General features: G+C 51.0%; 2 long non-coding RNA genes across 2 annotated transcripts; one reads left to right on the top strand and one right to left on the bottom strand.

Moving 5' to 3' along the window:
- Window positions 1–530: 530 nt before the first annotated feature.
- Window positions 531–8798, top strand: LOC116738082. Its single transcript, XR_004343669.1, has 3 exons — window positions 531–1166; window positions 7840–7991; window positions 8224–8798. It is a non-coding gene; the product is annotated as an uncharacterized LOC116738082 (long non-coding RNA).
- Window positions 8799–13651: 4853 nt separating this feature from the next.
- On the bottom strand, window positions 13652–21618 carry LOC115509289. The gene is made up of 3 exons (XR_004343661.1): window positions 20374–21618; window positions 15254–15315; window positions 13652–14172 (listed from the first exon to the last, which is right to left on the bottom strand). It is a non-coding gene; the product is annotated as an uncharacterized LOC115509289 (long non-coding RNA).
- Between the last annotated feature and the right edge of the window lie 4833 nt (window positions 21619–26451).

The raw sequence follows: 26451 nt of genomic DNA, 5'->3' as shown, positions 1-26451 counted from the left end.
CGAGATCTGTCTTGCTCATTTATTCACTAACTTATTCTCTGCTCCTCTCCTGCTGGAACCTAAGCTCACCAGAGTAAGGCCTTGTTCTTGTTCGCTGCTGGTGATGGCATGCAGTAGGTGCTCAATTAAACGTTTGCTGTGGGGGGTGCTAGCTGGAAGGGCAAAAGTGCCTGAGGCCTGCTCCCAGGGGCTGAACCATGTCTTAGAAAATGGTTTGGTGTCTCCCTTCGGGAGCCGCTGTAAGGCTTGATAACCCTCCAGATTAGGGAATTTTCTCTGCTCGGCCGAGCTCTCATTTGTTTTTACTGCATGGTCTTACAGCCGGAGCAGCCCAGCATAGCGGTTAAGACGATAGCTGGGGTCTGGGAGACAGTTGCGTCTGGGTTTAAATTCAGCTTCTGCAACTGACTAGCCTTGCAAATTTGGGGAAGTTACTTAACCTCTCGAAGCCACCACTTCCTTGGTTGTAAAATGGGGACTCGAACAGAGTTGGGGAGATTCCATAAAATGATACATGTACTGAGCAGTTCACAGGGTAAATGGCATCTAGAAGCGCGGGGGGATTTTTCCCGACAAGAGTGGAAGGGGGGTGGCGACCGGCTTCCTGGGGCAATCAGCTGAAGCACTGGCGATCGCTGTTCCAGAATATTCTCGCTGGTTGACCTTCTGCCCCCAGTGCTCTCTTCTGATGCTGAGGAAGCCAAGGCCCCCCGAGGAACCCAGGACGCTGCAGGGACCCTGCTCCTCGCTGGTTCTGGCCGGAAGGAGTGGCTGACACAAGCATCTGGTTGCAGCAATGAGGTCCTTCGGAGGCTGTGCGACCCTGGTTACCATGCCACCGGTGCCCGGCCTCTGGTCACCAGCCTAGATGAAGCGGGCCTGTTTTTGGTCATTAGCTGCGGCATTTTCAAGATACAGAGAAACCACAACTGAGCTCTGCTGCTCTTTATAGGAGCTATATTTAGATTTCTGGCTTCATAACAACCCTGGTATTTCCTATTTTCTCTCGCTCTTCCAGTTTTGTTTTGTTTTTTTCCTTTTAAAGAGGACGAGTCGACCTAAAATATTGAAGAAACAACCCACCAGGGAGGGAATCGCATGGTAAGGCAAGCCCAAGGATCTGGAGCTGGGAAAGGCCCGGGGACAGCCACATCACTCGGATTCAGGTGATTCGAGGGAGTGAATTAACCTGTTTGGCCACAACAGTCCCAGTTTTCCCGGGACACCTTCGGGACACGGGCCCCCGGTCTTGCGATGGGGAGAGCACCCTGGCGGCGGGAGGACTCCGGAGGCGCAAAGCGCAGGGGCTGGGGCCACCGCCCCTGGGCAGGCAGTGCAGGCTGGTGTCGCGCATGGTTTGGTCCCGTGCTGTGTCCGCGGGGTAGAAGAGAAGGACAGCCAGTCAGGGGCTGCCTCTCAAAGGGAAGAAAGCCTTCGCGGCTCTGCCGCTGGGGCTTCGCGGGGAGGCGGTGCAGACGGTCCCAATGAAGCGGCAGGTGAGTCTGACTTTCGGCTTCGGCGGGAAGATGAGGGCCAGTTACTTCTCCAGGATCCGAGCGTGGGCCCGGGGCACCACAAAGCCATGCGCCTTAACCGGGACCTGCGCAAAGCGTGATGAAATGAAAAGTGACCCGCTCAGCCCAGGCGGCCGGCAGAGGCAGGGACCCTCGGGGACTCTGGGGACCCGCGGGAGGCCCCGGTGGGTTGAAGAGCACACGCGGAAGCCTAGAGGCAAAACTGCCGGCGTCGGCCCGGTGACAGCCGCGCAGTGCGCCGGCCAGCTCGGCGCAAAGAAGGGAAGCAGAGGGGCGCCTGGGTGGCTCAGTCGGTTAGGCGCCCGACTTCGGCTCAGGTCCCGATCTCGCGGTTCGTGAGTTCGAGCCCCGCGTCGGGCTCTGGGCTGATGCCTCGGAGCCTGGAGCCGACTTCGGATTCTGTGTCTCCCTCTCTCTCTGCCCCTCCCCTGCTCATGCTCTGTCTCTCTGTGTGTCTAAAAAATAAATAAATGTTTAAAAAAAAGAAAACTTAGAAGAAGAAGAGAAGCAATATTATGGCAAACGTCCTCCCAGTGGGAAAGGAAGGCACGGGACAGAAGGAGAGAAGAACGAAGGGTAACTCGCATATCCCCACCCGAGGACATTGGGGTGGAGGGAAAAACAGAAATCTGGGGGAAGGGGTGGGCGGAGAGACTGTTGGGGGGGGTGGGAGTCCTGGGAAGAGGACCGCTAGGGTCTTTGGCTCACCCTGTATTCGCATGCTCTCCAAGTGCCGTCTGACTCTCCTGTTTGACCAGCCTCTGGGCTCCCCTTGCTCCGCCCGTGAGCCTCTCCCCACCAACACCGAACTCCTTCCAGCCGGGAGGAGTCTCATTTGTCTTCAACCCCCCTCCCCAAATCTCAGGGAGCACTCCGCAAGGGCTGCATAATGAATGAATGAATACGTGTGCCGAGGCCCCTGGCAAGGGGTTTGTTTCTTCACCAGCCCTTTCTTGCCCTTTCAGCAGAGGCAGAGGCCAGGAGGAGGCTTATTTACAATTCGTGGTGCTTGCTCAGGCAAGCTCCCCCCCAAGTCTGCCTTCTCTGGGAAAATAGCAGCTCCGGGTGCGAGGCTTTCTGCCTTAAACAAGGAGGAGCCGCCCTCTGCTGGTCATATCTGGTAATGCCACACACGGTCGGCCATGACCCCGAGATCCCCAAAGGAGTGGCTGGCCTGGTAGACGGTGCGCAAGTCTTTAGGTTTTAAAAGCTCTTGGGGCGCCTGGGGGGCTCCGTCGGTGGAGCGTCTGACTTCAGCTCAGGTCATGATCTCACGGTTTGTGAGTTCGATCTCGTGGTTCGTGAGTTCGAGCCCCGCGTGGGGGCTCCGTGCTGACAGCTCAGAGCCTGGAGCCTGCTTCAGATTCTGCGTCTCTCTCTCTCTCTCTCTCCCCCTCCCCCGCTCGTTCGTTTTCTCTTCTCTCTCTTGTTGGATAAAAATGCATCTCAAGATAAGAAAAAGGTTAACCGTTCTAGGAGAGGAGCGAGGAAGTTACCGTGAAACTCTCAAAACCCAAACCACTGGAGTCAGGAGTTTTTAGAATTGATCATTTATCTTTATGTAACAGAGAAACAATTCTCCTTTGAGGGCGCCATCTTTCTTCTCCAACAGGCAGGTCAGTGTGTTTACTGACAGCTTGTATTTGATGGCAAGTGTGTGCTGTTTGTGGCTGTTTGGTTAAATTTCGGTTTTCTGCTAAAAGTCTGCTCTGCCAGTTTGGGTCCAAGTGGCGGGCACAGCCCCGAAGGCTTCAAGGCTGCCGAGAATGTGGAATTACTCCTCACGCTCAGTTCCAGAATTCAGATGAAGGTTTTTGACGGCTGGATTTTATCCTGATGGTGTTAAATAACTTACACTGCAAAGGGCACCCAGAACGTGTGCCAAGCTGACCTGAGGAAAGCCTCAGCTCAGCTCTGCAAAGTTGCTCCTTTTTTTTTTTGTTTTGTTTTCTAAATGTTTTTGAGGGAGAGAGGGAGCAGGCGAGGAGCAGAGAGAGGGGGGCACTGATGGTGCGAAGTGGGCTCACGAAGCGGGCTCTGTGCTGACAGCAGAGGGCCTGAGGCAGTGCTCGAACCCACAGACTATGAGATCACGACCTGAGCCAAAGTGGGCCGCTTATGTGACTGAGCCATTCAAGCGCCCCTGCAAAGTTGCTTCTGCAAACAGAGCAGTCTGACCCTGGGGGGTGAGTCACAGCGGTCGTGGGGGACGATTTCCTTCACATGGCCCAGCTCAGGCATCATCAGGGCATCATGGTGGAAAGAGTGCGGGCTTTGCAGTCAGAGACGGGCCTTGGTTGGAGTCTTGGCTTTGCCAGTTACCAGTTGGGACTATGGCCATTTCTTTAGCTTCTCTGAACCTATCCCACTTTTGTAAAGTCGAGGTAGGGGGAATCCAATGTAGCGTTAGAAAAGGCGATGGTCACCACAGTAACTGGTGAAGCAATTTTTATTAATAACATCTGACCGCTATCCGTTCTGTGTGCCAGAGATGCTTACACGCAAGAGGATTGGGTTTCTGTTGGCCAACACATCTAGAATCGTTTCTCGATTGTTATAGGCCATTGGGGCTCTTAGAGAGATGCTCCTTTTCTGGAGGGACATTTGTATCCCACTCTGCTACAAGGTAGTCTGTGACCACTTCAGGGGAATTGGAGCCTTCTATCAGGCCCATGCCTTCCAACCCCCGCCCCCCCAGCGTAAATCGGATTGGCTACCCCTCCCAAGTCAGTGGTCTCCAAACTGTACTGAGTATGATTCCCTAACATTAACCATTTCCGGGGGCGCCTGGGTGGCTCAGCCGGGTGAGCATCCAACTCTTGATTTTGGCTCAGGTCACGACCCCAGGGTCACGGGATCAAGCCCCGTGTCCAGTTCCACGCTGAGTGTGGGGCCTGCCTAGGAAGCTCTTTCTCTCTGTCCCTCTGCCCCTCTCCCTTGTTCATGCTTGCTCTCTCTCTAAAGAAAAGAAAAGAAAAAAAGAAAAGAAAAGAGAAGAAAAGAAAAGAAGAGAAAAGAAAAGAAAAGAAAAGAAAAGAAAAGAAAAGAAAAATTTCTGAGCACACATCCCCTAACATACACAGGTGTATTTTAAGCTGCATATGTACACCCATAAATATTCTATTGTCAACCTACATACCGAATATGCATCTATTAAATAGGAGCCCGAGTTCTTATTCTTAAAATAATTATAAATAAAATTTTAGCTTCAGCTTCCCACATCTCAGTAGATTTTCTCGGAGGCCTGCTTTGGAGATCCCAAGTCTTCGGGGTCTGGGAAGGGTCAGATGACTCTGGGTCCTAGATGCCATTATTTCTTTTTTTTTATTTTTTTCTTTTTTTTTTAAATGTTTATTTATTTTTGAGACAGAGAGAGACAGAGTGCAAGTGGGGGAGGGGCAGAGAGAGAGGGAGACACAGAATCTGAAACAGGCTCCAGGCTCCGAGCTGTCAGCACAGAGCCCGACGCGGGGCTCGAACCCACGAACTGTGAGATCATGACCTGAGCTGAAGTCGGACGCTCAACCGACTGAGCCACCCAGGCGCCACGAGATGCCATGATTTCTATTATCTACAATCACCAGCACCCTACATCCCAGTGGCAGCCGGATCTCCATCAGGCCCCGAAGCGTACAAGTCTTGGTGACATGCATGGCTGTCATGCATGCATTTTCTCCCCTCAATCATTCATTCTGCCCATGTTTATGACAACACACCATGCCAGGCTCCAGGGTAAGTGTGCAGATAGCCTTCCCGGTGGTCCGGTCCGGACAGCATCTGCAGAGGTTACTGTGACCGCTGTTGTGCACAGGAGGGTCTCGGGGGACGCCAGCAGCACGTGCTGAGGACTCTAAGTGTTATCACCACACCTGCGTGCCATACCTGCATCTCTCTATGTAATTCGATGCCGATTACAACACCTACCTGTACCAACGACGCGTAGGTTGTCTCCGCGAGGACCGGCGAGGGATGAGCCGCTACGACCAGGCTACCTACTGATATTCAAGAATCGGTGATCACCTTCAGTGATGAGTTAGGATCTTGCTACCAAGATCTAAGAACTCTGGGCGATTCTCCGGAAGAATTGTATTCCCTTCTAGATTCACGTAATCGGCGGTGTCAAAGCGTGAAGCAATTCAAAATGGCTGAATGGTGGTGTATAAGAAGTCCAAAACCACGGGAGAAAAACGACAGCTCTGTGAGGACAAAGCATGGAGCAAAGAGGAGAATAAGCAGAAAGAAGGACAGTGACAACTGAAGGATTCATGGGGACCGTCAATGAGTGGGATGGACTTGGACGCTCCCAGATGTGGACCACAGCGTAAGCCAAGCGAGACCTGACATCTGTTGGGTGGACACAGTGATGCTTTACCAATAATCATGAGGATGTTCTACTTCATAGGTACAGCTACTTATTATCGTCATTGTCATTATTATGACAATTGCTACCTTGAGAAGTTTGGGGTCTGACAGGGAAGATCTCTGTAAATGCGTAATAAGAGTCCAGCGCCATTCATTGGTAGAATGAGGAGATGTTTGAACAATTGACTTGGGGACCAAGGAATGTTCTGGAGAAGAGGGCCCTTTGGGCTGGGTCTTGAAGAGTAGGAAGGCGTTTGTGAGGTAAAGAAGGGGAACAGCGTGTGCGAAGGCTCAGATCTTGGAAGAACTTGGCAGGTCTTGGGGAGTGAAGGGTTTGATGTACAAGGAGAGAAGGGAGGGTGCAGGAGTCAGATAGAAAATAAAGCCAGTAGGGGCGCCTGGGTGGCTCAGTCGGTTGAGAGTCTGGCTTCAGTTCGGGTCATGATCTGCTTGTGAGTTCGAGCCCCACGTCGGGCTCTGTGCTGACAGCTCAGAGCCTGGAACCTGCTTTCAGATTCTGGGTCTCCCTCTGTTTCTGCCCCTCCCCCACCAGTTCTCTCTCTCTCTCTCTCTCTCTCTCTTTCTTTCAAAAATAAATAAACATTAAAAATTTTTTAAAAAGAAAAGCCAGTAAAAAGAGGGTGTAAAAAGGCCATACTTGCTGTGCAGAGGCGTTCAGACTCTGTTCCTTTGACAATCGAGAACAAGGCTGAAGATTTTAAGGAGGGCAAGGGCAGGATTGTCATGAGCGCTGGCTGACTTCTACATCCGGTGAGCGAGGTCCCGCAGCTGCCCTGGATGGATTGGCATCACCCTGGGCCCTGGTGTACAGTCATCCATGCTCAGGAAGTGGCTTTAATGTGCGGTGGGATTTCTGCTGGGGCAGCCTCACTGGAATTCCAACACTTCAGAGGTTTGCTTGCAGGAAGCCTCCAGAAGCATTTGTCCTGGAGGCGCTTAAAATACCTAAAGGTTCCAGATGTGGTTTGAGTACTCAGTGAGACCTCTTGTCCCTCGTGAGCAGCGGCTGGCCGCTTGGCCCCGGGGAGGGTGAAGTGTCGAGAAGGGGAACGAGTTAGGCGTGCCATGGGACTTGGCACTTTCCTCCATAAACTGGGTCCCAGCCTGCAGCAGGATCTGACAGGCTGGGAATGAGAAATGGCCACCTGCTAACTCGGAGGGGACTTCCCAGCTGCAGTTCCCGGGGGTGGGAGGAGGGAGAGGCGCCCTCCCTGGGCTTCAGGGAGTGTCTGCACAGTGGTTCGGAGTCTCAATTTAGAGAATCTAGGTTTAAATCCTGTGTCAGCCATTTACTAATGATGTGACCTTTACTAATGATTCCACCTCCCCGTGCCTCCAATCCCTCCCGGTAAAATAGAATGACGATAGCTCCCGTAAAGGTTCTAGTGAAGATTAGTTGCAATTTAATGAGATAACACACAGAAGATGCTTCGCATGGGGACTGGCACCCGGTAATTAATAAATGGGGCCAATTACTGACTTCCTTAAGATATGGTCTACTTAATGATGACCTCCCTTCTCCCCGCCATTCCGCGTCCTTCCACCTGACTTTGCTTCTCCACTCGCCTGACAGCTGGCTATGACCCCTGTGTAAACTCTGGCTACTCAGCCCCGCCCGCTGGAAAAGATCAGGAAGGCTTCTGTGCCCCATCGGGTTCTGATCTGGCTCGGAGAGCATAAACTGTCAAGACCTTGACAAGGAGTTCTTGAGCTGGAGTGCCGTGCAGAAGCTCTCGGGGAGTATGTTCAGCCTTTTGCTGGCTGTGATTTATGGGTTGGGTAGATGCTCAGCTTGTGGCCACGCAGGAAGAAATCTTCAGGGAGCACAGCCAGGAGCCACGAGCCTAACAACGCCGTGTGTGGACGCAGCAGGCGGGGAGGGCAGAGAGAATTCTCCTCCTGTGTTGTTCCCTCCGCCCAGGCTTACAAGACGTTAGCTGTGGCCGAAACAAGGGGCCAGCTCCGGTGATGATACTGTTTCCGGAGGTCGTGATCAGCAGGAAACCGTACAGGCGTCTGTAGGGCTTGCGGTTCAACTGGTACGTGTTTGGGGCGCCTGGATGGCTCAGTCAGGTAAGCATCCAGCTCTCGACTTCAGCTCAGGTTATGATCTCATGGGGCGTGGGTTCGAGCCCTGCATCGGGCTCTGCACTCACAGTGCCGAGCCTGCTTGGGATTCTCTGTCCCCCCTCTCTCTCTGCCCTCCACACTTACTTGCATTCTCTGTCTCTGTCTCTCTCTCTCAAAAGTAAATAACTAAACATTAAAAAAAAAAAAAAGGTACATGTTTCATTGCCTCTTCTAGGCCTGGCATTTTGTCCAGAGGTAGGACGGGACTCACGGAAACACCAGACTCTGAAAGCTCTACGTTCCAGGAGCAGGCAAATAAGAGACATTGGCGGAGGGAAAGCCAGATCGAATTCTGATCAATAAACACTTTTAAATAGTCCGTAAAGACGGACAGGCCCCTGAAGACTAGTGAGTTCCCAGACTGGACAGACTCAAGCACAGAGGGCGGCCAGGCTGTCAAAGAGACATGAATTTTGGGAGTGGTTGGACTAATTTGATCTTTAAAGTCCTTCTAGCCCGAGAGGCTATGATTAAAGACATCTAGAGGCTGGCATCCTTTTGCCTCGCTGTGTGCCTTTCTTTAGCCAAAAGTTAGCGTCTTGGGGTCTGAGCTTTCTTGCTATACTAGGGAGGGATTGACTAGGGAGGGAAAACATCCCAGTGGATGGTTTATACGGTTCCTTCCACTTTACCCGTCTCCTGACCATGTGTCGGGCGGGGCCTAGCAGAAAAACAAGAACCAGGTAAGAACCCTATTTTTCTTAAGTTTTTTTTAACGATTATTTATTTATTTATTTAGAACAAGCGGAAGAGGGGCAGGGAGAGCGGGAGGGAGAGAATCCCAAGCAGACTCCGTGCTGTCAGTGCAGAGCCTGATGTGAAGCTTAATCCCATGAAGCGTGAGATCGTGACCTGAACAGCAATTAAGAGTCCGAGGCTTAACCGAATGAGTCACCCAGGCGCCCCTTTAAGAGGGTTTTTTTTTTTTTAAATTAAAACATGAAAATCTTTGGGTAATACATTTTTAGAATAATCAATAAACTATTTCGGCCAATTTATTTATGTATTATTCCTAGCCTTGATGACACCAAACTTACTTTTTAAAAGATACAATTAGAATTTTTGTGTGGCTCAGATGCTTACAGTTCCTGAGCTCTGGGAGCATTCGGTACCACACAGCCCACGACCCCAGAGCGACTTCTATTTGGGTCATAGAAGCAACCGGCCACGGAAAACCTGCTAGAAGTTCAACACACACACGCACATGCAAATTTGCACACAGGCAGGCACACACACATGCACACACACACACACACACGCCCAACCCAAAGCAGCTGGCTACCAGCGTTAACTTATGGAAGGCAGAAAAGCATTTCTCTAGAGGACCCAGTTAATGCACTGCTGAGGAGTGGACAGGAAGTGCGAGATAAATATTTATGGAGTGTGTTCCACGCCGGGCAGTGCTGGTGCCGTCACATAAGTGAACGGAGAAGCAGGCAAAGTCCTGCCCGCCCAGGAAGATAAGTGACAGGCGTCGTGCAGGTTATGGCTCCTTGGCTGTGGGGCCCGGGGCAAGCCGAGTAACTACTTGACGCCCAGGCTCATCTATCAAATATGGGGAACAATCATTCCAACCTTCTAGGACTACTGAAAGAAACAAGGTGTTGCATGGAAAGAATTCAGCACGGAGGCTGGTTCATACTCCGCACTCGGGAAATGGTAGTATTATGTTTTGTTAGTTAATCTTCACAGCATCCCTGTGAAATTGGTGACGCCAGCCCTGCTTTATCAGGTGACGATCAGAAGCGTGTGTTAACTTCCCCAGGGCGCTCAGCGGAGCTCAGAAGCAGGTGCTCTCACGTCAGGATGGTTCTTGGCCCGTGCACCCAGAAGGGTCCTCAACATCCCCGGAAACGGCTCAGTGTTCACAGATCAGCTCAGGCCTGAGTTCTTGTCGTTTATCTTCAGGGGCTTGTAGTTCTGCTCGCTTTCTGGGGAAAGAGCAGGCTAGGCACCCAGGGGTCTTCTGCCGCCTCCTGCCCGAGCCCTGATTTGGCTGTTCTGGGTGTGAAATGCCCTTGGCATCCCGAAACCAGAGAAGGCTTTAGAGATCCTTGTTTTACAAAGCTGCATTTTCAAGAAAAGAAGATCAGGAACCGGAGAAGTGGGTGCCACGCTGCCGTCCCAGAGCCCCGTGCTGGCAGAGCTGGGGCCGGGGTGGGGTCCCAGCAGCCCCAAGACAGCCCCGGGCTTTCCAGAGGCTGGTATTCATTCCACCCGGTCTCCTGCGTTTTGCCCCACGGTCTCTCCTTTTCAAGACCAGGTGAAGGACAATACTTGTCTATGGAAAAATGACCACCCGTCATTCATTCGCTTCTGGAACGTTTATTCGGCTGTGGGTATGAGTCAGGTTCGGTTCTGGGCATGGCGGGGGCGGGGGGGCCCACGGGCACCAAGACCGGCAGGTCTGTGCGCTCACGGAGCTCTCCTTCCAGTGGGAGGAGGTACACAGCAGCAGGTAAAACACAGAGATGTGGAAACCTCAGAGATGTGCCAAGGGCCAGCCACACCACTGAAGGAGGAGGGCGTGGCGGCTGGTGATGCTTCAGCGCGTGTGGTCAGGGGCGCCTCTCCGATGGAGCGATGTTCAATCTGAGATCTAAGCCCAGAGGAGCAGCCCTTCTTGTGAACACAAGGGGGCTTCCTCTAGGCAGAGGGAAGAGCCAGGGCCAGGAAGGACAGGCTGCAAGTTGTTCTGGGAGCACCAGGGGTGGAGAAAGGACCACTGGAAGCTGGTGGGGTTTGGGGCTTTGCAAACCACCTGAGGGGCTGGGATTTCACTCACAGCACAATGGGAAGCCCCGGGAGGGTCTGGGATGGGGTGAAATCACTGGGAGTGACTTCGTGTGTTTTTTGGAAGACAGCTTATGGCTGCTGAGCGGAACAGACTTCAGGGAACTTACCAGTAAGCTCCGCCGCGGTGAGGCGCGACCCCCAAATTGCTCAGGCTCACCATGAGGGCGTTTGCTTCTTGCTCACGTGCCGGAGGTCACTGCTCTGCCCCAGCTTCCTCTCACGGAGGGACCAGGCTGACGGGGGTGGCCCCAACGGGACACAGGGCCATCGTGCCCCCCCCCCCCCACAGCAGAAACCGGAAACCAGCCCCGAGCTCACGCTTAAATCTCTGCTCGCATCCACAGGCCGAGGCAAGTCACACACACAGGCCAAAGCTGTGTGGACTGTACCACCCACCCAAGGAGGCGACTGGTGGCTCAAGGGTGGGTGACGGTGGTCACGGCCCGGTGATGACGGTGTAAGTGGATGGCAAGAAATGGATGCGGAGCATTTGGGGAGGTAGAGTCAATACGTTACGTGTGGAAAGGAGCACTGGGGAAAGAGAGTAATTGAGTGAGAATAACTCCTTTCCAGAAGGGGAAACTGAGCGCGTGGAGACTCCATGCCCGGAAACCAGGAAGTCCGTGGAAGGGCATGTTGGGGGACTCAGGGTCTCCTCGGGCATGTTCAGTTAAGGTGCTCACGAAGCATCCACGTGGGGACATCAAGGACACAGTGGGGTCATGAGACGGGAGCTCCGAGGGTCAGCGTTGGCAACAACGAACTCGCCTGCCGTGCATAGGTTGTGATCTATACGTGTGTGTCCAGAAGTGGGGGGATTTCTCACCATCTTAGGCCACAGGGGTGGTAGGAACTATGGTTTGAAAACAGGGAAAGTAGGAAGTAAAGTGAAAATGCATTGTTTTGAGAGCCATTTATCGTTTTCAGGTCTGTTAGCTTAGAAGCACGCAATTAGGTGAGGCCTCAAGGTGGAGGGACAGCCTGGGGACACAGTGGAGGGGGGCGCAGAGCCACAGAAGGGTGATGGGGGCAAAGGTCACCGGGGAAGGTGGCCGAAGTGGGGTGTCGGCGCCTGAGCAGGGCAAGGAGGGGTGGAGTAGAGACAGGAGGCGGGCCACTCACAGGGAGATTGGTCACATAGGTGCACCTATTAAGGATCATGAGAAGGAGTTTTGCCCCCGTCAGGGAAGGAAGGTGCAAATATGGAGATGGAGAAAACTGGAATTTCTAGCTGGTTTGAATTGGAGGTACTTGAACTCAGAACTGGAGGTGTCTGTTGAATCGCTAAATAAATGTAGCCGGATATGTGTGTATGTATCTAACTACATCTCCATCTACACCTGTACATATATTTCCTGGCTGCGTCCACTGGGACTGTCTGGGCACAGTGACATTCAAAGAGCAAAAGGCACACTTAACGCCCACATCTTGGCTTCTAAATAACAAAAGACAGGTTGAAGGGGCTCCCAATGGCCAAACCAGGGATAGTATGAGCCTCAGAATATAAAACGATAGCATCAGATAACCTGTTGAATAAAATAGGAAGCCCTAAGTATATACAGATATAAATCAATGAAAGAATAAGTTGAAAGAATATATATAATAATATATGTAAATAGACGAAAGAATAAAGTGATGAGGAACATCACTTTATTCCCCATGAAATAGTCATTGACAGTGAAGGGGAAATGGTAATTTGACAGAGGAGAAGACTAATCAGGCGATCGGAGTGAACGTTGTCAGTAATGGGACAAATCAAAATTTTGTGTCGCCTCACAGGAGATAATGAGAAAAACACAGCATCCATTTGGGGCACTCCTCCCGAAGGTGTGTAACGTGCGTGCAATCATGACAAAATATCAGACAATCCCAACTTGAGTGACATTCTACCAAATAACTGGCCCGTCATCTTCAGAAGCGTGAAGGTCCCGAAAGTCAAGGACAGACCGAAGCCTGTCCCAGGCTGAAGGGGACTCGGAAAACAGGACAGCTAGATGCAGCTTGGGATTCAGACCTGGATCTTTTTCTAGAAAGGGACAATTGCCGACACTTGAGTGCGTCAACGCTGATGTCCTGATTTTGATGGTTGTATTATGGTTAAGTAGGTGAATATCCTTGTTCAGAGGAAACACACAAAAATATGCAGGGGCTGAGTATCAGGTCAACTACGGCTACTTATCCTCAAATCATTCAGGAGCAAAAAGGGTTGTTTGAATTGTGCTTATAGTTTATGACTCTTATCCAAAGTTTAAGGCTGGGGCGCCTGGGTGGCTCAGTAGGTTAATTGTCTGACTCTTGATCTTGGCTCAGACCACGATCTCACCGTTTGTGGGATCGAGCCCCACGTCGGGCTCTGTGCTGACGGCGTGGAACCTGCTTGGGATTCTCTCCCTCTCCTTTCTCTCTGCCCCTCCCCTGTGTGCGCGCTCTCTCTCTCTCTCAAAATAAATAAATAAATAAACTTAAAAAAACTTGTTTAAAAAATGGTTAAGGGTATTTTATGCAAATTTTATAAGCCACAAAGCGGAAAGACCATTCAGTCTAAATAAATCACCTCGGGGCGCCTGGGTGGCGCAGTCGGTTAAGCGTCCGACTTCAGCCAGGTCACGATCTCGCGGTCCGTGAGTTCGAGCCCCGCATCGGGCTCTGGGCTGATGGCACAGAGCCTGGAGCTTGTTTCTGATTCTGTGTCTCCCTCTCTCTCTGCCCTTCCCCCGTTCATGCTCTGTCTCTCTCTGTCCCAAAAATAAATAAACGTTGAAAAAAAAAAATTAAAATAAATAAATAAATAAATAAATCACCTCAATTTTACAGACGGGAAACTGAGGCACAGACAACATCAGTATATCCTCCAGGGTCCCGTGGCCTGGACCACAGCACCCTCCACTGCAGCCCCTAATGCTAGAGGGTACCCAGCAGGAGTGTGGAAAGCAGGAAGCAGGAGAAAGATTCGGACTCCTTACTATGCTCTGAAGGAGGGTCCTTCACTGATTTACCTTCATTCTGTAAAGGAACACTTGATTTTTAAAATCCAAACACAGTATACTCATTTCGAAAATTCAAGCAATACAGGAAACGTAAAGGAGAAAGTTTAAAAAATCACCCCAAGTCTCACCCCCACTGATGATGTTGGTGCCCATCCTTCCAGATGCCCCTTTATGTACATATGGTCTGTACCTGACCTTGCATGGAAGTCGCAGATCTTACACGGGACGGATAACTCTTCTGGTACGTTCTGGCAGAGCTCTCTGGCTGCGGCTGGATCTGTTCTGCTTGGTCAGCACTTCCGTCCTCCCAGTTGTTAAACATTGTAGACATCACCCTGGATCTACAAAATCATTTTTCATGGTTAGCAGTATCACGTTTAACGGCAATGGGTCAGTCTGCTTTATGAATGTACCAGGACAGACAGGTATAATTTATTTAACCAATCCCCTATTGATAGATATTTGGGTTATTCCCATTACACAGTATAAATAATGCTGAGGTATTACTATACATTTGTATACCTATCTTGGTATGCTTACCCAATTACTGAGTTTCCTTAAATTATTTTTTGTTAGCAAGCAAAACACAAAGTTAATATAGGTGGCCACTTAGAGTTAACTTTAAGCAACCTAAGATTCTAGAGCTGGTTAATGGATCTTAAGTTATTTAAACTAGAAGAGATATCAAAGGTTAGGCCTACTTCTCGTCTAGTTGGAAATGGCTCAACTCAATCTCTGCTTGAACACTTCCAGGGGCTGGGAGGTCCTTACCACTTTCTCTTCCCTCCCTGTCTCTTGCGCAAGCCTACTGCATTGCTGGGTGTCCTTGGGTGATCCCTGCCTCCTTGTAACTTCCACCCTTGGGTCTAGGTAGTTTGCTTTCCAGTAACTGTCTACAACTGTCTAATTTCTCTCTCACTTGCTCTCTCTTCACACATTTGAGGAGGGTTCTTCTCCTTCCCCAGAGACTTGTATTTTATACCCCAAACACCTCCGATTCCCGATGTCATCCTATGGGATTTTATAACAATAAAAATAAGCTATGACATAACACTACCATTTGTTGAGTTCTCCTCTGTGCTACGCTCCGAGTTCATCGCTTTTAGCTCAAATTCATAACTCAGGATGTCCGAGCACAGAGGTGTTAAGTAGCCTGTCCAAAGTCAAAGAGCTAGTAAGTGATGGAGCCAGTCCCCAAACTGAGGCTGTCTGTCTTTGAGTCATCACCCTCTGAGGGTGGGCCATGCACTCACTGGGGGGGGTCTCAGGTAAAGGGCCTGCCACCAGCCAAGGCAAGTCTCCTGAAGTCATGGGTGCAAGCCTTCGGAGAAGCACCTGCAATGGGTAGGGGATGGGTGCACCTGCTGGTGAGCACCAATGGGGCTGGTAATAGATATGGACGGCACGTCCCACACTACTTACAGTTAGAAACATCCCAAGGAAGGGCTGTGATTGGCCAGCGTAGGTCCCTCCCCTGTATCAACCTGGAGAAAAGCAAAAATTCACAGATTTCTAGGTTCTAATATAGCAGAACCCCTTAAACGACGAGGCTTGGATATCTGCCTTCTTACAAAAGATCCTTAGATGATTCCCATGATCAGTGAGGTTTGATCTGCTACTTGAGTTACGGATATATACCAAGACAACCTGGGGACACTTAAAAACACAGATATCCTTATTCAGGTCTCAGTGGTGGATATCCCCGCTTATAAACTTGGTTGAACTTGGTTCGCAGCCTGAAATCCATGGCTCTAAGGTCTCACACTGCTCTAATCCCCGATATCGGATATAAAATCTTGTATCTGCTCATGTCTATTTTTCTGAGACGAGGGGCCAAAACTTCGATAAGGTTCTCAAAGAGCAGCAACCTGAAAAATTCGTAGGAACCACAGCTCTAGATGGAGTTAAGGTGATGACCCAAACTCTACTGGATTTCGTTGCTCAGCCAGCTCGGACGACATACTCAATATTTACTCTGTCCATGCGTCCTCTCGCTTTTCACAGGGTTCGCGACAATGACTTTCTGTGCTATCTCTAGTGACATCACGTGACTACTAGTTTAGTAGCTCTCCACATTAAACGAATTTGTGTCATGACTTCCACTTTATGGCCCATAATGGGCTCCTCTTGGTACCACTTTCTTGCTAATGCTCGTTAAGTCATCTGTTCAATATGTAGATATGGAATTGCATTAGTAATTGATATAATGCATAAGAGATCTCTTTATTTTGCCCCCAGAAGCAGAGGGTTGGGTTCATCACATTCCTCACTATATACTTCATTGGTTCCTACAGAGCTCGGTCTCATTCATGCATGTATGCATTTGTTCTCTCGGCTTCCATTTCCCTTCCTCTCGTAGGCGACCATTCCAATGTGACCTACGTATGTTACTAGCATGTCCCCTATCAGACATGTGGTGTTGAACAGGCGTGTAGTATGAAATGTACACGAATGCCCTTATAGCCTCCGTTGTCTCTCGCTTTCTTGACGCACACCATATTTTAAACGATCTATTCATGTCGTCACGTGTACACGTGGTCTACACTTCTGACTTGGGCAGAGTGTCTCAGAGAGTGTCTCCTCCACTTGTACCCATCCACCCCCCACAGAAGGACACCCACTGCCACGAACAAAGGCAGCCAGCATCTTCATGCATGGCCCCCGAGGACTTGCAGGAGGGCTCCTCTGGGAAACCTGCCTGGGGTGGCATTGTTGGGTCACAGCGCACACGAATATGGAATGTGACAAAGCACCGCTCTCTGGCATGGCTGTACCAGTCCGCACACCTCCAGCAGGTTCAGGGAATTCCACTGTTCCCACATCCGGGCCACCACTTGGCATTATCCAGCTTTCTAGTTTTTGCCAATTGGATGGGTGTCAGTGGTAACTCATTGTCATTTTAATTTGTATTTCTCTAATTACTGATGAGTTGGGACATCTCTTCACACACCTGTTATTCAGGAGGGTTTCCTCTTCTGTGAAATGCCTCTTCTGATCCTTTGTTCATTGGAGAGAGGGGGTTTCTAACTTTTCTGCTGATTTGCAGGGCTCTTGCGTATTCCAGATCCCTAGGGATCTAGGCATCCCCAGTCCCTCGTCAGTTTTGACACTGCAGGCACCTTCTCCCAATCTGCCACAGGATAACCTGGTCCTTCTCTGAATAGAACCCTTGCATTTTGGTGGATTCAAATCCATTAAGCTTTCGTCTTTTGCTTTGCACTTTTGAGTTTTGTTGAAGAAGTACTTTCCCCAAGCCAGGCCGCCAAGGTCGTCTCTGGAGACCTTGCAAACACACTCAAATGGAAGGCGCCAGCAGCTAAACGTACCTTCACGACCTCTTTGTCTTTTTTCTTTGTCTTTTTTCTGGAACCGTAGCCTTTGCTGCAAGCCTTGCCTTGGAGTCTGGGCCGCTTATCCAGCCGCATGTGAACCCTTCCCTGCTGTTTGCCACACAAACCAGACCAGGGTATGTTGTACTCCTTCAGCACGGAGTCCCCACCGGCCCGTCCACTTCTCCGCCTTCACACTTTCTCCTCTTTCTCTTCTCTTACCTAGATCTGGCCATCCTTCAAAGCCCACTTCCTCCAGCGCAAAACCCCAAAACCTCTGATGAACCTAGTCTTCTCCGATCCCTTCCTTCTCACACTTGTACCCCTATCAAAGGCACCTCACTATTAGAACCCTACTCCCCAATTATTTCACGTGGGCTCTGCTCTCTCCCTGGGGACAGGTGTCCATCTGTGTTTATCTTGCCCACAGCTCTGGGCTCAGCGTTCTTCGGAGGCACCTAATAAATACCCTTCTTTCTCCAAATTCAAGCTGCTGCCAAAGACTGATTACTTAAGCCTCCAAAACCTCTTTAAAAATGCATTCCTCCCTCTCCATCTCCAAAGCCACATCCGTGCCTGGGTTTAATCATTGCACACTCAGACTTTTACAGCCTTTTTGTCCCTTCTTTCTTCCTGTCTGCCTTGTCTCCAGTGAGAGCAGAGACTTGCTGTAAAATCACCCAGGCCCAGAATGTCTGGGTTTAAAGGGGCCTTACACAGCCTTGAGTCCGCTCCGCCCCTGGGGCTTGCATTCTCTTTACAGTATCCGCATGCCTAACAAAGGGCAGGTCGGTCTCTGCTTGAATGCCGCCAGCCACGGTGATCTCACTACCGCGTGAGGCGGTTCATTCCCTCTCTGCCCCGACAGCGCTTCCTTATATTAAGCTGAAATCTGTCGTCCTGTAGATTGTACCTGTTGGTCTTAACTTTTCCTCTCGGGATCAAGAGGAACAACTGCAGAACAACTATTCATGCTTCTTTCAGTAAATGTATCTCCTAACGTGTGGTACCGAGAACCAAAGGCAGTATTTCTAAGTGAAGAATGGAAAAGAACCCTCTTCTTTCTCCCCGTATTAGGTTCCAGCAGCGGCTATAACAAATGACCACAAACACAGTGGCTTACAACAACAGAAATGTTCTTCTCTCCTGGTTCTAGAGGGCAGAATTCAAAATCAGTACCACTGGGCCAAGGTCAAGGTGTCGGCAGGGCCGTGCTCCCTCCGTGTGAGAATCTGTTCCTTGCCTCTTCCAGCTACTGGTGGCTGCCGGCCCCCCCTTGGTCAGGGACCACATTGCTCCTGTCTTCACAGCCAGTGTCTTCAATTCTCTCTCTGTTCCGTCTTCACAACACCTTCTCTTTTGTGTGTGGCCAAATTTCCCTTTGCCTCCCTCTCAGCAGAATGCATGTGATGGTGTTTAGGGTACACGTGGATCACTCAGGAAAATCTCCCCACCTCAAGACCCTTAACTTAATCCCACCTGAAAAGCCACCTTCCACCCGTGTAAGGTAACACCTGCTAGTTCCAGGGATAAGGATGTGGATGTCTTCGTGGAGGGGCATTTTTCAGTCTGCCACACTCCCCTTGCAAGGCAACACTGGCTTGAAGAGGGCCCAGTACCTCCCCGGCTTCCCCTGTGATCACGTCATACTATTGACTTTCACACTGAGTCTACGGTCTTTACAGACCCTGATTAATTTATTTGGTGCTATTGGTTGCTTGGTCTTGACCTACAACCCATTATCCCAGATAAAGGACATGCTGTTAGCTGTAAACCATTGTTCTAATACTGTTGATATCTTCTTAGATCTATCAGGCAAACTTTGGGGATTTCTGCCAACTTAATTAAATCTGTAAATTTTAAATTTGGTATGCACTAGTTTAGGTTTTGTTTTTTTTTTTAATGTTTATTTATTTTTGAGAGAGAGAGAACAAGCCGGGGAGGGACAGAGGATCCAAAGCAGACTTTGGGCTGACAGCAGAGAGCCCGATATGGGACTCGAACTCATGGACTGTGAGATCACGACCTGAGCCAAAATCGGATGCTCAGCCGACTGGGCCACCCAGGCGCCCTTGCATTCGTTTGGTTTTAATGGTGATTAAGATGCCCAGCGAGCCTGGATGAAAACACGGCCCTGTGGCACATGATCACATAGGTCTGTCCAGGTTCCATGAAGCCAATGGCCTTCCCTTTCATCCTATCTGTCTCTTCTCCTCGGTCCTCTGCTGATTTATGTGAGGTTTCTTGCACTGGGTAGGAGACGGGGTGATGATTGTATATTTACCAAGTTTTACTTCCCATGTTCCAAACCCTATTTTAAATTCACTATGCATGGATTTATTCTGACTTTCAGACCAAAGTTAAATACTTGACTCCAAAAGGCAGGTGCTATGTAGAGCAGACTTCTCAAATTTCAAGAGGCATCCGAATCACCAGGGGGGCTTATTAAAACGCAGAGTGCTGGACCCCAGGTTCAGAATTTCTGACTCAGTAGGTCCAGGGAGAGGCCTGAGAATTTGCATGTCTAACAAATACCCAAGTGATGCTGATGCGGCTGGCCCGGGAACACACGCGGAGAACCGCTGATGGGAAATATGGTTCCATGACATCTCTATAAATAAAGATGCCAGGGGGCACCTGGGTGGCTCAGCCAGTTGAGCGTCCAGCTTTGGCTCAGGTCATGATCCCACGGTTCCTGAGTTTGAGCCCCGCATCAGGCTCTGTGCTGACAGCTCAGAGCCTGGAGCCTGCTTTGGATTCTGTGTCTCCCTCTCTCTCTGCTCCTCCCCAGCTCATGCTCTGTCTCTCTCCTTCAAAAATAAATAAAAACATTTTTAAAAAATAAAGAAAGAAAGAAAGAAAGAAAGAAAGAAAGAAAGATGCCAGGACTTCCATTGCTTCCTCTAAGAATGTTTGGCCACAGCAGGTGTTTACTTTTTGCTACATAATAATGGAATGACGCCGCTATTTTTGGTGTTGCGGAACCTCAGGTGGGCGAGAGAATATATTCTTCCGCCAATATACAGATCACAAGTCACTTTCGTTCTTTAGTTCTTTGACTTCCAATTATTCCACGTCCTCTCAAGTTAAAATGCATTCTAAATACCTGATGACTTGAATTAAAAGCTTAACACAAAGGTTGGAGCAGAATATATTCCATTTTGCATCCAAATTCTGTAGATTTAAGCTCATCCCCCCTCCCCCCCACCTCACCTCTGAGAGTCTGTTCCCTAGATCCATTTCAGCCATCAGAGCTCTGGACACTTCCGTTTTCCCTCTGACCCCAGGACTGTCCTTATGAGGTAAGCTCTTGGGCAGGGCCAATGGGCCAGGCCCCCTGCAGGCAGGGAGCGTAGCCCGGCTCTGACCTTGAGGGAGGGAAAGAAAGCCCCGACATCCACACTGGATGGCGGCTCTCAGGAATGGCCGGAGACCGTGGGGCCTTGTCAAATGCCACCGGAGACTTCTTGCCATGCAGCCTGGCCCTGGGCCTCCCAGGGACCTTTTATCCCGCTCAGCTCCTCTGTCCCTTCTGGCTTCCTGAGGGTTAAGGACCCAAGGCCCAGACAGACATCCTGATCTTGTTGAGTGAGACCACTCAAAGGCATGTGTCTGTCTGCCAGTGTAATTTGCAAAGTGAACGATTCTATACATTTCTCTCCCTTTGCAGTCTCCTCTCTTCTTCCAGCGCCCGAGTCCTGCTCACTGCTGCTTCCGGTTCTGTGAGATTCCGTGGGCACAACTGTCAGCACAGAGGGCCTCTCGCAAAGCAAATTACAGGAGAGGGTCCGTCTCACAGGGACTGACTCCCTGACTTCAGTTTGGGTGACATTCTCGGCCGCTCTCCGCATTTGCCGTTTAGAGTTGTGAGCTGTTTTAGATGTTTGCACGCGGACACTTTACTTATCCTTGTTGTTTCCATCCAAGCAGCTAAATAAAAACGTGTAAAGTACACGGGGGCTTTAACTGTCTTATCCATGGACCCTACAGTGTGCATTCCTTTTACAGCCCTAAGCCTTTGCGAGAGTCAGTGTTCTGTCCTCGGTACAGTTAAGAAAACGGGTTTCATTTGCAAGGCGCTCAATCTTTTGCCAAAGCGCCCTCATTCCAGGAGAGGGCCAGCGCTGCTGTCTGCCCGGCACAGGGGTCCCGATGAAATACCGAGTACTCTGTTGCTGCGCGCACAGCACTGCTCTGCACTGAGCTGCACAGCGGGACGTTCCTGGCCTCACCCTTTCTGCGTTTTGATTGCATTTCCGTTAAGCGGCGCGACTCTTGCCACCTAGACCTCCGAGACACCCATTTGAAGCTGCAAATCGCCCCCCCCGCCCCCGGACCACTGACCATGAAAACCGTGCCAGGGCCCGGGAAGCTGGAGGGAGCTGGTGCCCGCCAGGCGGAGCCGTGGCGTCCGTCTAAGGGACAGCGCGGGGCGGGGGCGCCAGCACCCGGTGCATTTACTGCCTTGGCGGAGGGACTCGGGCTCGCCGGGGCGAAGTGCGCCTCTCCCGCCTCGGCTCCGCAGCCCCGGCGCCGGGATGCAGCCGGGGGCGTAAGGGGGCCGGCGACGGGCGACAGGGCTGCGTCCTTCCGGGCGGTGGGTGGCGCGGCGCCGGGCAGTGCGCGCCCGCGGGTGACGCGCTCTGCGAAGGGCTGGCCCAGAGCCACTAATGGCCCGCGCGGCCGGGGGAAATGGCCCTGCCGGGGGATTGATCTCGCCGGGAAGTGGCTGAGTCGGCGCTGCGGTTCCGAGGAGTCTGGCTCCTCGCAGCACGCGGCGTTTCCTGGTGCAGCCGCCGCAGCCTTGGTGCAAAAAAAAAAAAAAAAAAAAAAAACCGTTTCAAAATTTGTAGCCGAAAGCTCCGATCCCCAATAGATGTAGCTTTCATATCTTTCATTGAGGTTATGGAAATCAGAAGTCACTGGAAGCGAGTTTCTGAACTTGGCTTTTTTATCTGGGACGTCCGGCCTCTGGGGACTGTGACCGGGGGAGGGGGTGGGGAGCACAGGCTACACCCGCGGAAGCAGCTCCTGTGGCTTCCCCCTGGAAGATGGGGGTGGGGGTGGGGGTGGGGCTCGGGGGTTGTGCACACCTTGGCCGTAGGACGTTTGGGCGTTCTGACGTCCCGTCCCCGGGTAGGCGTGGCCAGTGGGAGCGCGCTGAGCAGGTGCTGTGCCACCGGCGGTGCTAAGCCTCCTACTGGACGAGCATATACGATTTTTCCTAGCGACCCGATCACCCTCGTTTTACAGAGGGCAAAATCGGGGCTCACAGACTAACTTGCCAGAGCTTACCCACCTAACTGTTGGTCAAAGGCAGATCTGTCACCTAAGTCCCCCCCCCTCCCCCACCGAGGGAAGATGTTGATTCCCTTGAACCTCCATCTGGGAACGCGGGTCTTAGGGGACAGTTTTAACTCTTAATAGCTCCCCAACTGAGCGGGGTGAGGAGTGGGCACAAGGGGTTCCTAAAACCGCTGCCGGACACCTCAGGGCTCAGGGCTTCATTGTTGTGTAGACAATGAAGGGATGCAGGATTTGTATCAGTTGCCCTTACCTTCAGTGTGTCCAATGTCGTGACGCTTGCCCAGCTTGTGGGGACAAAACACATTTAGGGGCTGTATTAGTTTGCTAGGGCTGCCGTAATAACATAGGACAGACTGCAGGGCTTAGACAAGAGAAATTCATTTTCTTGTAGCTCTGGAGGCTGGAAGTCCAAGATCAAGGTATCAAGGGGTGGGTGGCTCATGAGGCCTCTTCCCTCGGCTTGCAGAGTCTGAGGTTCTGGAGGGTACTTATTTGAATGGGGGGGGGGTGCATAATTCAGCCCGTAACAGTGCTCGGTTACGTTTTAGCCGTAAGATGTCCCACCCTGAAAACTGTGCACTGCTAACCCAATACGCAAATCAGTCAGCTTGTTATGTGTGCAACATAGACGTCTTTCCTAAAACCAGCCGTGAGAAAATTGCCCAAATACTCTGTACTGCCTATTCATTGTTTTTAAAAGTCACGAGTCTTTGGCTCAAGCAAAATCATGTGTGAAGTCCAATAAATGGGAAGTCTTTATTGCTCAACCACTTTTGAAAAAAAATGTCTATCATAGAGGCCAGTTTTTCCCCCCTATCAAGTCTCATGATTGTCTATGAAACCAGTTCCTTACAAGACAAGGCTTTTTCCCACAAGCGGGCTGGAGAGTGTAGTACAGGCTGGAGGACGCTAGATGGCGCCCCGGCAGAGGCAGGAGGAGACAATATGTCCGCAGGCAGAGCTAAGGCTCCTGATTTGGTTTGAATGAATACATTCAGTCATTCTTGAAGTTGGCTTTCTTCAATTAACATGAAACTGATTGCTCTGGCTCTAATGGAAAAGCCCGTTTTGTTTCGGTTTGGTTTTGGTTTGGGGCGGTAATGAGCCATTTGCAATCTAGGGGTCATCTCTAAATGAAGCTGAAATGATCACTATTAATATTAGGACCTCCTGCTCCATCAGAGATGCCAGGCATCTTCAGTGGCTGTGCTCTTTGGAAGTGAACGCACTCGGTCGTTCCTCCCTCCCTCTCAAGTGCAGCCCCTCTCTCTCTGGGTCTCCAGTCTCTGCTAAACAGACGGGCTTGTCTGCAGGCAGAGGACTGAAGTCACTGAGATTTTATAGCATAATGTCAGTCGGTTAAGCGGCCGACTTCGGCTCAGGTCATGATCTCGCGGTCCGTGAGTTCGAGCCCCGCGTCGGGCTCTGTGCTGGCAGCTCGGAGCCTGGAGCCTGCTTCTGATTCTGTGTCTCCCTTCCTCTCTGCCCCTCTCCCGTTCACACTCTGTCTCTGTCTCTCAAAAGTGAATAAACATTTTAAAAATTTAAAAAAGAAAGAAAAGAAAATATTCTCCTGGACCGCGTGAATCTGCTGGGTCTGAAGTCTGCTGCATGCTGTCGTCATTTCCAATCCTGGCTCCTTTTTTTTTTTTTTTTTCCACCATCTGTGCTGGGTGACTCCCTGTTGTCCCCCCCCCCCCCACACCCTATTCATTCTCGGCCTTTCTCTGCTCCTCTGTGTGCCCCAGAGGCTGTGCTCTATGGACTGTGTCCAGACCCGTGCCCTCGGCTCACTCGTCTTCTTGCTCCCTGCTGGGCTTGGCCACTGGTTGGAGGGGTAGGGCCCTCTGGGACCCAAGCTCCTGCGAGGGGCTAGACTGGACGCAAACTGCCCACCTCATCAGAAGGCCGGCTGGAAGCTTCCAGACCCCAAGCTCAGACTCGGCACACAGGCCAGATGGGACGGGTGGACAGAAGGCAGGGCAACCTAGCCATCATTCCCGCGTGCGGCGTGGAAAAACTGTTGCGACAGTAACCCCGTCGTGGGTTTCGGACAGGGGAGCAGGACGGCTGTACAGATGAAACCTGTGTTAATATATAATTGTGTTAAAACCAACTTGTGCTTTGGTAACTGAATCTCTTGGGATAAGGTCCAGAAAGGCCCGTGTCAGACAGAAGTCAGCACCCAGGTGCCTAGAATTCTGAGGACACCGTGGTGTCATGAGTATCGAACTGCCCCTCACCCGCTTTTAGGTAGAGTGATTGCTTTTGACTTCTTTGTCCTTCCGTCAGTTTGATTTCCCATCCCTGAACTTGTCTGGTTCCTCTTCTCAGACCCTCTCTAATCTTCCCATGGCTTTCCCAAATTTAAACCCTTGCCACCAGAAGGCTTATGTCCCGGTAAATTCTTCCACTCTTCCATTCTTTCGACACGAATGCTCATAGACTATGTTGGGACTTCTCTTTGTTTTGTTTTAAAGGAGCAGTTCCTTACAGAAGTATGTGTGACTTGAGGGGCGCCTGGGCGGCTCAGTCGGTTGGGCGTCCGACTTCAGCTCAGGTTATGATCTCACAGTCCGTGAGTTTGAGCCCCGCGTCAGGCTCTGTGCTGACAGCTTGGAGCCTGGAGCCTGTTTCAGATTCTGTGACTCCCCCTTTCTGCCCCTTCCTCGCTCATGCTCTGTCTCTCTCTGTCTCTCAAAAATGAATAAACGTTAAAAAAAAAATTAAAAACAAAAAAAGAAATATGTGTGACTTGATATATGCTCTGACCTCCCAGGCCTTTTTAGGTTTAACCCTTTATTCATATTTTGTGCCCCGAGCTTTCTGCCGGTTCCCAAAAGGGCCACTCGTCCTTGTCCCTGTGGGACGTCCTCTTGGTTGGGACAAGCCATTTCTCTGACCTCAGAAAGTCTCTGACCTCTCAGCCCCTGTGCCGAGAAGGCAATGCCTACTTCTCCCCTCCTTTCTAGGTGCCCTGCAGTGGGAGGGTCTGCAATTCTATCACTTAGACTGTGGGTAAAAAGACAAGTAGCTCATGTCTCAGACCTGATCCCTCTGGAAGGACCCCCAGAGCAGCTGCCTGGAAGGGACCTCTCCTCCCGGCCATTGCTATGTTCACCTTCCTTCCAGGCTAACCCTGGGGGCTGGGGGGAGGGGGGAGGGGGGAGGGAGGGAGGGAGCCGTGGCTTAACAGAACTGCGTTTTCTGTGTTGTGCCAAGGGGAGTCCTCTGCCGCTGAGGTTTCTTACCTGATGACACCCGAGGGAGGAAGGCGGGCCGGGTATTTCCAAACGTCACGGAGCCCGAAGCCCAAGTGGCTCGGGGAAGTCAGAGTCTGCAGTGGCACGAGGGAGCCGGGAGGGAGGCACGGCTGTTAATGACCGACGGCCTGCCTCCTTCCAACCGGCTTCGTCCCTATGCCCTGCAATGCCTGTGATTTCATCAGGCGCACCTTTGTCAACAATCCATTTAGCAACCAAATTATACACCGGGTAATTATAGCTTCCAGCCTAGTGTCAGGAGTCCCCAGCACAACAACCTGCTTGCGGCAATAGCTCAGCCCGGGGCAGGGCGCGGGGATTTTCCAGAGCCTTGATGAGACATCGGGGAGAGACAGGATGTGGCGGGTGGGTTGCCTTGACTTCTGTTAATTGTCTGTGTCGGGTCTGCGGGTCTTGTTTTGACAGTCCCGAAATTGTGTTTGGACTCTCGATTAGATCAATGTGGGAAGCCAGGCCAGAGTCGTTTGTCTTTGAGGGAAAAAAAAACCTGGTGCGCTCAGATCCCTGGCGGGAAGGAAGGAGACTCTTCACCCCGCCTTGCGCCTTCCTTATTGCCTCAGGGCTTTCCTTCTGTGCCCCCAGCTCTTAAAATGGACCCAGGAAACACGGGTAGAGGGTAAGAACTGTACAGGAAAGTGACGTGATGGTGGGAGTCAAGGCCCAGATTTAAAGGCCGCCTACGCATTTAAAAGACGGATTC

This window comes from Lynx canadensis, chromosome A1 (assembly GCF_007474595.2).
Source record: "Lynx canadensis isolate LIC74 chromosome A1, mLynCan4.pri.v2, whole genome shotgun sequence".
NCBI classification, from domain to species: Eukaryota; Metazoa; Chordata; class Mammalia; order Carnivora; family Felidae; genus Lynx; species Lynx canadensis.
This window is presented reverse-complemented; position numbering and strand designations above follow the sequence as displayed.